This window comes from Pleurodeles waltl, chromosome 5, assembly GCF_031143425.1.
Source record: "Pleurodeles waltl isolate 20211129_DDA chromosome 5, aPleWal1.hap1.20221129, whole genome shotgun sequence".
Lineage (NCBI taxonomy): Eukaryota > Metazoa > Chordata > Amphibia > Caudata > Salamandridae > Pleurodeles > Pleurodeles waltl.
In genome coordinates, this window is record NC_090444.1 from 1,590,705,392 (window position 1) to 1,590,715,856 (window position 10,465).

Below are 10,465 nucleotides of genomic sequence, written 5' to 3' on the forward strand. Positions count from 1 at the left end.
GAAAAGCCTGTGTATGTTATTCCTGCTACTTTCTGGTTCCCAAAAAGGACAAAGGTCTTTGCCCTATTATAGATCTACAAGCCCTCAATCTTGGTAGGGGAATGCCCGGCTGCCTGAATGACATTACTGTCATCCCATCGTCCACTGGAGGTATGGGGGCAGGGAGGACTGGAAGGGGAGGGAGTAGCCCCTCCGAATGATCTGTATGACCCACCTGTTCGATGTAATGGACTGCCATTGGTGGAGATGATGGCGGATTCTGCCACCAACTGGGCGCCCTTGAGGGCAACTGCTATTGTAGGGCAACATTAGGAGGGCTTAGGGGCTGCAGCTGCTGGGGCGAGGGGGAGGAGGAAGGTGGCTGTAGCAGACCTGTGTTTACCCGACTCACAAGTTGGGAAACTGTGCAGGACAGTGGCTGGCATAGGGTTGGCGTGGTTGAATGGCCCTTCCATATCCACGAAAGGGACGAAAGGCAGACTGAGGATGATGCAGGACAGCTGAGAGGACCAAAAACTTGGCAGTAGCCCACGAGTCTTTAAAGCGCTCCAGCACAGAGTCTGCCTTGTCTCCAAAGAGACAGGTGCCATTGAAGGGCATGTCCATGAGGGTAGCCTGGACATCCCCTGAAGAGCCAGATGTTCTCAGCCCAGCATGGCACCTAAGAGCCACTGTCAAGGAAACCACACCACCCAGCAATGCGGCCGTGTCTAAACCACACCTAATGGTGAGCTGCATCTCTCCCGTCCTTGACCCCTTGAGAGAGAATGGCCTGGGCTTCCTCCGGGATCTGTGGCACCACCTGCACAACTGTGTCCCACAGTGTGTGGGAATATCAGCTCAATAAGCATGCAGTGTTTACCAACTGCAGTTCAAGACTGATGGAAGAAAACTTCTTTCCTAAACTATTGAGCCTCTTGAATTCCCTGTCCGGGGAGCGGCAGGGAATACGCCACGAGAGGTAGGTGTGAGTTGTTGAGTGAGCAAAGTTCGGTCCCCAAGAGCGTGGCAATGGTGGTGGGCAATTGTCCTGTTCACAGGAGCCCCTCTGCTGGGCATGGACCAGGTTCCCAGGAGGACATCAGTCAGTGCTTTATTAAAAGGGCACAAGGATTTGGAAGAGGAAGCTCCAGGCTGAAGCACTTCTGTCAAGATGTTTGTCTTGACTGCCACAAGGTTAGTTTGAGGTCCAGGACCTGAGCCGTCCTCTTCCCCACCATAGCATATGATGCTCCATCCTCTGTACCCACTGTAGGGGGGGAAAGCAAGCCAGTATCTGGAGAGGTATCTGGTCCACTGGCACCACCCAGTTCCCCACACCTGTCCATGGGTTTGTGGCCTTCCACCTGTTACTTTAAGGAGTCCTGGGACCCTTCTCATTCTTCTCAGGGACCTAACCCTTCAGTCTAGGGCTCAGGCTCCAACCTAGGACACACTAGTTCTGTCAGCACCGAAGTCTGTGTCAGTCGACTACACTCTGGCTCCGTATCAGATTCGGGGATCCAAATGGGGCTGGTGCTGCCTCTGGGTACCAGCAGCGCCAGGAGCATCAGTGTAGAGGAAGGTCACTGTGGCCCGATCAGTGCTGTCCGGATCTCTGGTTGGATCCACAGGTGTCCATCGGAGCCAAGGCAGAAGCCACTGGTGTGGAACCTGATGGGGGTCCCCTCTCACCCTGCAGGGCCCAAGGGCACTCCAGGGCGGTTGGCCGCTTAAGTACGCAGGACATGGCATCATAAAATGCTTCCACCTGAATGGGGGTTGCTCAAGGTCCTGGAAAAACAGGAGGCACAAACTTGAACCTGGCAACAGCTCCTCTGAACTGTGCCTCGATCACTGGTGTTCCTTCGTCGCATCGGCCAATGAATGAGAAGTCGAAGCATACTTCAACTTCTTGTGCTTCTTGCTCGAATGTCCCAAGGACTTGGCATGGGATGAAAGGGTTTAGGGCTCCTGCAGTGGTTCTGCGACATTCCTGTTGATCAGAACCAAGACCACTGAGGTGTTGCCTGCCCGTTCCCCTATTAGCTTCAGGGACACTCCCTGAGAGCCTATGGCACCACTGGCTTGGACACACCAAGATAAATTTTTCCTAAAAAAAACAAAGTCACCAAATGTCAAAAAAGTGCAGTCAAAAAACAACATAGTGGCAGCTCGTCTCCGAATCAGTGCTAACTGGTGCAGAATGAAAATAACTGATGTCAGCACGCCGAAGTGGCGTCTATGTGGGTGACTGCAATGTTCCTGAGCGGAATCAATTGACGCAACCTACAGGTGAGCATGGGTAATGTCTGCGAAAAATCTTCTGGATCCAGTCTGACGCCTAGGAATTTTCAAAGGTAAGAAATCTGTGGCTAGTAGTCTCTATCAGATAAACTGGTGTTTCAATCAAAAGTGGTCCCACCTTTTCATGTAGTCCAATCAATCACCCTGCCTATTTTTTATGCACCTAAACTTCTTTCTAAGGAGCAGGAGAGATTCCATTGCCTGAACCCAAAAAGAGCGTTGGTGTTCTATCTTGATTGTAGCCGTGAGTTCCGGGTGGATGACCAACTCTTTGTGGGTAATGTGGGTAAGAAGAAGGGTCGAGGAGTGCAAAAGCGAACCATCTCTTGTTGGGCCATACTCTCCTTCAAGATCTACTGAGCGCTGGCCAAAAAGCAACCTACTGAAGGCTTGCAAGCTCATTCCACCAGAGCTAAAGCTGAGACCACTGAGTTAGAAACAGAGTTCCAGTCCTGGACATCTGCCAGGCAGCAATGTGGGCCTCTCTGCACATGTTTACTAAACATTACTGCCTGAACAGTCAGGTCCGTAGGGATGGGCACTTTACCTGTTCTGTCCTGCAGGACTTTCTTGTTTGAAATTGGTGCGCTGACCCACCTTCCGGGATGGTATTGCTTGGGTATCTATTCAAAGGTAAGGAATCTGCAGCTAGAAGTCTCTATCAGTTGAACAAGTTACTTACCTTTGGTAACGCCTTTCATGGTACAGACTATATCCAGCTGCAGATTCCTTACTGACTCACCCATTCTCCCCTCTCTGCAAACGGATTTCTAGGGACAGGGATCACATATGAAGGGCCCTAGTTTGGACACACTAGTGGTCAGTGTTCTTCATGGCTCTGCGCTTCTGGCGTCGAAGGTTGTGAAAAGAAACTGACATTGGCGTGCCTGGTTGGTGCCAATACAGGTACTGTGACGTCATTTTGGTGCGGACTCTGCTGATGACTGGGGTGAAGCTGATTGACGCCACCTACTGGCACACAGGGGTACTGCTCACAAAAAAATCTTCCCTGATACAGTCTGATGCCTGGTGAGAATTCAAAGGTAAGAATTCTGCAGCTAGATATAGGGGGTTATTACAACTTTGGAGGAGGTGTTAATCCGTCCCAAAAGTGACGGTAAAGTGACGGATTTACCACCAGCCGTATTACGAGTTCCATAGGATATAATGGACTCGTAATACGGCTGGTGGTATATCCGTCACTTTACCATCACTTTTGGGACGGATTAACACCTCCTCCAAAGTTGTAATAACCCCCATAGTCTCTACCAGACAAGGTGTTACTGAAGATATGTACCTTGTTCTTTAATTGTTGAGCAATTCAGGCAGTATTAGGAGGAACTATATACATTCCAAATAAGACCCCTGCAAAATAGACATCACTGAATTCCTCAGTGTGGTAACGATGGCCCTGTTGGGCAAGAAACATAAAGAGGGCCTGCTGGCCTCATTGATCCCTGAAGCGATTAAGCAGATTATTAGGAACATGCAAAATGGATGTGCTCCTGAAGCTGATAGCCTTACTACAGCTTTTTGTAACTAATATGTGGAAGAACTAACTCTGTTTATTATGATACTCTTTGAAACTATAGTAGAAAGTAGAAGCCTCTCTCTCACTATGCTACAGGCTCTGATAATAACCAACCTGAAGCCTGATAAGGCAGCAAGTTTATGCTCATCCTATCAGCCTCTTTTACTCCACAACATCGATACCATTTTTTTAAAAAATACTGGCCAACTACCTTAGTGTGTTTATTCCAGGCCTGGTCTTGCCTGAACAGTCAGGCTTTATATGGAAAACACTAAAATCCCCACTATGAAGGAAAGGGCGACATCTCAGGCTGGTAACCAGCAGTTGCCAAGAGGTGCTAACCGGGACCAATAGACGAGAACTGCCCATGGCAAGTAGAACAAGCATTTGCAATGCAATCGATCTCACCGAGTTCTTGCTGTTGAAAATGACTATGGGAGTCATTCTGACCTCGGCGGTAAAAGTCGCTTACTGCCGGCCAGAAGGCCGCCATAACACCGCCGCGGCCGCGGTAAACCGCCACGGTCATTCTGACCCGCAACTGGCAAACCGCCAAAAACCCGACATCCACAAAAGTCCGCCCCACCAAAGGTCAGCGCAAAAATTGCGATGACCAAACCTCCACCATCACGCTAACAGAAATACGCCCATACCATTCCGACCCACAAATCCACGCGGCGGTCTTTCAAACGCGGTATTCCATTGGCGGTACACACCGCCGCGGTCAAAATACACACACACATAGAAAACTCAGCAACATTGGCCAGTTCGAAATACACACACCTGATACACATACTAACACCACTCCCACACACCCAACACAATATAAAACACACATCCACATCACCCACAAGCCCCTACGACCCGAAATCATTGACGAAGGCTAGAGAGAGAGCACAGAATAGAGAATCCCACAACACAGAGGCACACAACACCATCACCCACACAGAATCCACGCACCAAACACTACACACCACCACACGCACCACACTCATCACCACAAACGCCACCCCACACCTCAACAACACCACCCCATGGCACCCCAAAGACACCCCAGGTTCAGTGACGCCGAACTCAGGGTCATGGTGGAGGAAATAGTCCGTGTAGAGCCCCAGCTCTTCGGGGCACAGGTGCAGCACACCACAATTGCCAGGAAGATGGAGCTATGGCAAAGGATAGTGGACAGGGTTAACGCGGTGGGACAGCATCCACGCAATCGGGAGGACATCAGGAAGAGATGGAACGACCTACGGGGGAAGGTGCGTTCCATGGTATCAAGGCACAACATTGCGGTGCAGAAGACTGGCGGCGGACCCCCACCTACTCCCCCAGAATTTACCGCGTGGGAGGAGGAAGTCTTGCACATCCTGCATCCTGAGGGCCTCGCAGGAGTGGGCGGAGGAATGGACTCTGGTAAGCCAAATCTTCACTACTGCTTCCCACCCCCACCCCACCTGCATGCCAAATCATACCCCCACCCTCAACCCCTCCCCCATCACACCAACCCCTAGCAAAAGGCTCACCATCACAACCCACCCATCCCAACACCAAGCCCTGCATGCGACCCCAAAGCATGGACACCCATCACCAAAGCATGCCCACTGCACACACACATCACCCCCACAAGCCACCCTCACAAAAGCCCCCACAAGGAAATGCCTGCACATGGGTACACGGACACACACCCATCACACGAAATGCCACACACAGAAGCAATAACCATACCTTTATACCCCTGCAGGACCCGAACGCCACCACACCGCCACGGAGGGTCCAGAGATGTCCATCCTACCCCCAGAAGAGGCCCCCAGCGATGACAGCAGCTCTGTCTCCCTGGAGCCAGACGACCAGCCCGGCCCATCGGGGACCTCTGGACAGTCGGTTCCCCACAGACAGCCACAGGCTACACCAGACCCAACCCCCTCTGGGAACACCAGCACAGCTCCCACCCAGCGGGCCCATGCCTCTGTCTCCAGGACACGTCAATCAGCGGTGTGTCCACCACTACAGGGCACCCAGGTTGACCCACCACCCCAACAACAACAGGGACCTGGGGGCAGTGGTAGTGGGTACACCGTCCAGGGGACAGAGGCCCAGGAACACAGGGGAACTGGGAGGGCTGCTGTGTGACATGGGGGGGGGAGGCCCGGGGAACCGACTCTCCAAGAGGCCCTCTCCTCCATCATGGGAGCATACCACCGCTCCCAGGAGACGATGGCGACGGTACTGGCCCGGTTCCAGGAGATCCAGGAACTGCAGGAGGAACGGTACATGGGGTTCAGGGAGGAACTGAGGAACATCGGTTCCGCAATGGGGAACATCGTCCTGGCCCTTACCCAGATCGTCACCACATTGCGGGACCATGTGGCACCCCAAAGGGCCCCTGTCACTAGCCCACGCCAGGAACAGCCTACCACCTCCGCCGGCGCTAGTGGACAGGAGGCCCCCACACAACGACAGGCCACCAGAACCCCACCTCCTGCAGAAGAAGAACCACCCCGCAAGCGGAACCTGAGATCTCACAAGAAGACAGAGTAGGATTGCAAGACCCCCGCCAGCCTAAGATACCCTCTGATGTCATCCCACTGTCCCACATTGTCACCCTGTCCAACCTTGAACTGCCCTTGCTCCATCCTTCCACAGGCATATGGACAATGCACCTGTGCGACTGAGAACTGGACTCTGCCATGGACATTACTCCACCCCCACCCATCCCCGCTTCCCAATCATTTACCTATATGTCGCACTTAAAATAAATCACTTATTCCACATAAAAAAACAGGAGTCTGCTTGTATTCTTAACAAATGTATTACACATAACGGTGCAATAATGTCCAGTTACTTTGTGATGACAACATACCAATTTCAATAAGCTTTAGTCCATGTGCAAACAAAGCTGAAGTCAGGCAGTGGGTCATACAGCTCTGAAAAGGGAAGGGAAATTCACAAATCGGTTAACAGGAACTGGGGGGAAACACAGACAGTGGAGACGCATGAGGCCTCAAGTAAATGTAAATTGGGGTGGCTGTTTCTTACCTGTGTGCTACTGAAAGTATTGTTGTATGACTGTATCCCTGTTGTCCGTGTCGTCCCCGTCGTCTTCCTCCTCTTCACTCTCCACAGGCTCCACAGCTGCAACAACACCACCATCTGGACCATCCTCCTGCAGAAAAGGCACCTGGCGTCGCAATGCAAGATTGTGAAGCATACAGCAGGCCACGATGATCTGGCACACCTTCTTTGGTGAGTACATGAGGGATCCCCCTGTCATATGCAGGCACCTAAACCTGGCCTTCAGGACGCCGAAGGTCCTTTCTATGATCCTCCTAGATCGCCCATGGGCCTCATTGTACCGTTCCTCTGCCCTGGTCCGGGGATTCCTCACTGGGGTCAGTAGCCACAACAGGTTGGGGTAACCAGAGTCACCAATTAGCCACACACAGTGTCTCTGTAGCTGTTCCATCACATAAGGGATGCTGCTATTTCGCATGACATACGCGTCATGCACTGACCCAGGGAACTTGGCATTTACATGGGAGATGTACTGGTCAGCCAAACAGACCACCTGGACATTCATCGAATGATAACTTTTTCTGTTTCTGTACACCTGCTCACTTTCTTTGGGGGGAACCAAAGCCACATGGGTCCCATCAATGGCACCAATGATGTTGGGGATATGTCCAAGGGCATAGAAATCACCCTTCACTGTAGCCAATTCGCCCACCTCAGGGAAAATAATGTAGCTCCGCATGTATTTCATCAGGGCAGACAACACTCTGGACAAAACCTTAGAAAACATAAGCTGAGACATCCCAGATGATAGGGCCACTGTTGTCTGAAAAGACCCACTTGCCAAAAAATGGAGTACTGACAGAACCTGCACCAGAGGGGGAATCCCCGTGGGTTGGCGGATGGGTGACATCAGGTCTGGCTCCAGCTGGGCACATAATTCATGTATAGTTGCTCTGTCAAGCCGGTATGTAAGTATGATATGTCGTTCTTCCATTGTCGACAGGTCCACCAGCGGTCGGTACACGGGAGGATTCATCCTTCTCCTCGCAAGTCCCAGCGGACGGTGCCTAGGAAGGACAACATGGAGCACAGAGTCAAGCAACCCACAGGTTAGTTCACACAGCTTGCACAGTACACAAATCGCTATGCATGGAACGGCATGTATGAGTGGCAATGCAAGGCCTAGGCCTGTGTGACGCAGTAGAAATCATGCCATGTGGGCCCTTGAAATGGCGGCTGCCTGACCTGTGAAGTGTGACAGTGGGATGTGAGGTCACTGCGCTGGCGTGGCACACCGTGGCGGTAGGCGGTCGAAGACCGCGGCGCATAGCAGCATTGGTTAACATTGAACCCTATGGGTCTCAGGAGGCAATGACGATGTGTGCCGGCGGTCGCGGTACGCACCACCGCGGTACGCACCGCCGCGGGCGTGACCGCCATTTTCTATCTGATTAATCACTCGAGACCTGATCATCCACAGGAGAGGACCTATACTGCAAGTGCTGCTGTGACCTCGGTCTGAGAGATACAATGGCTGCTGCGACTGGGGAAAGGGCCCCTGCCTTCACTGCCGAAGAATTGGAGAAACTTATTGATGGGGTCCTCCCCCAGTATGCGCTACTCTACGGTCCTCCAGACCAACAGGTTAGTACACAGGGTGCAAGTTGAATGGGCTATGCTTGTGTTGAGTGGGGTGTATGTAAGATGGTGGGGAGGGGAGCGAATGTGGAGTGCAACGTACGAAAGATGAGAGCATGTGCCACATGGCAAGGTTGGGGAGGGGGGGGGGCCACTCACATTGAACAGGCAGAAAACTGATGCGATTACCTTTACCACCCTGTACTTGTCACATAGGTCAGCGCCCATCAGAAGATCGACATTTGGCGTGTCATCGCCAAGGACGTCCGGGCCCTGGGGGTCCACAACAGACTGGGCACCCACTGCCGAAAGAGGTGGGAGGACATCCGCCACGGGACCAGAAAGACCGCCGAGTCTTTGCTGGGGATGGCCTCCCAACGTAGGAGGGGTGCCAGCCGGCAATTGACCCCCCCTGATGTCCCGGATCCTGGCGGTGGCCTACCCCGATTTGGATGGGCGCGTGAGGACATCACAGCAGACACAAGGGGGTGAGTATCAGCACATTCTGCTATCTTTGCGCGCAGTGAAGGTGTCTGGGTGGGGGATGAGGGCTGTGGCTATCTCCAGGCCAGGGCGCATTCTGTAGGCTAGGCCCCTCCGTTAGACACGGCCCTGTGCCCCCGCTCCCCACCTCTGTAGGGTGCCAAGTACAGCTAGCCATGGTCCGGCCCCACCCATGTGTGCATCTGTCGTCCATAGACCCGTAGGCCTAGTCACAATAACTGAGTAGTGTACCCCCATTGCGCGGCCTAGTTCAGGGGGCTTCTGTGTCTGTCCTCTCCGCCAACGGTGTTGCCAATGCATGCACTCAACCTGTCTTCATTTCCCCCCCCCCATTTTCTTTGTCTTCCTGTTCATGTGTGCATTAGCATCATCAGGCGGAGGAGAAGTGGCATCGGCGCACGAGGGAGCTGCATCTCACATGGCCCCGGAGGGCCATACAACAGACTCCGAGTACACCAGTGAGACGGAGGGGGCGAGTGGAGCTCCACAACGGGGACCCGTGGAGATGTCAGCAACACCGACACGTCCTCGGAAGGGAGCTCCCTAGCGGTGGCGGCAACATCCGTGCCCACCGCCACAACAGGTACAGCCGCCACCCAGCGCACCAGCCCCGCCCTCCCAGCAGCCCCTCAGCCTTCGCTCCGTGCCTGCATACCCAGGAAGGCGGGCATCTCCTTCGCCCCAGGCACCTCAGGCCCTGCCCCAGTTACCCCTGCTGCCCTCAGTGAGGAGGTCATTGACCTCCTCAGGACACTCATTGTTGGGCAGTCTACCCTTTTGAATGCCATCCAGGGTGTAGAAAGGGAGGTGCATCGGAGCAATGCATATCTGGAGGGCATTCATTCGGGTCAGGCTGCCCATCAGCGATCGTTCAACGCTCTGGCCTCAGCACTGACGGCAGCCATTGTCCCTGTCTCCAGCCTCCCTCTTCTTACTCCCTCCACCCAGTCCCAGTCTCCTGTTCCTCTGCCTATCCCATCCACACCATCAGACCAGCCTGCACACACCTCTACACCCAAGGGCAGCTCATCCAGACATAAGCACCACAGATCCCACAAGCATTCACCCAAGCAACATCCAGATGCAGACATGGCAACAGTCACTACCACCTCTGTGTCCCCCACCTCCTCATCTCCCTCCTCCCTCCCTGTGACGTCTCCACTCACACCTGCATGCACACCACCATCAGCCAGTACTTCCATCACCAGCACACCCTCCATTACAGTCCGCACACGTGCAGTCACCACCCCCACTGCCATTTACACGTCCCCTGTGTCCTCTCCCAGTGTGTCTGTTACCCCCTCTTCCAAAGCACACAAACGCAGGCAGCCACCCACCCAACAGCCATCCACCTCACGACAGCCTCCGTCACAAGCACCTGCACCCAAAGACAGCACACTTGACTCTCCTACAACCACATCCTCTTCCTCCACTCCCATACCCACTACAGCTACCCGTCCCTGTCCTTCCCAAGTCCTTTTCCTTTCCAACCTT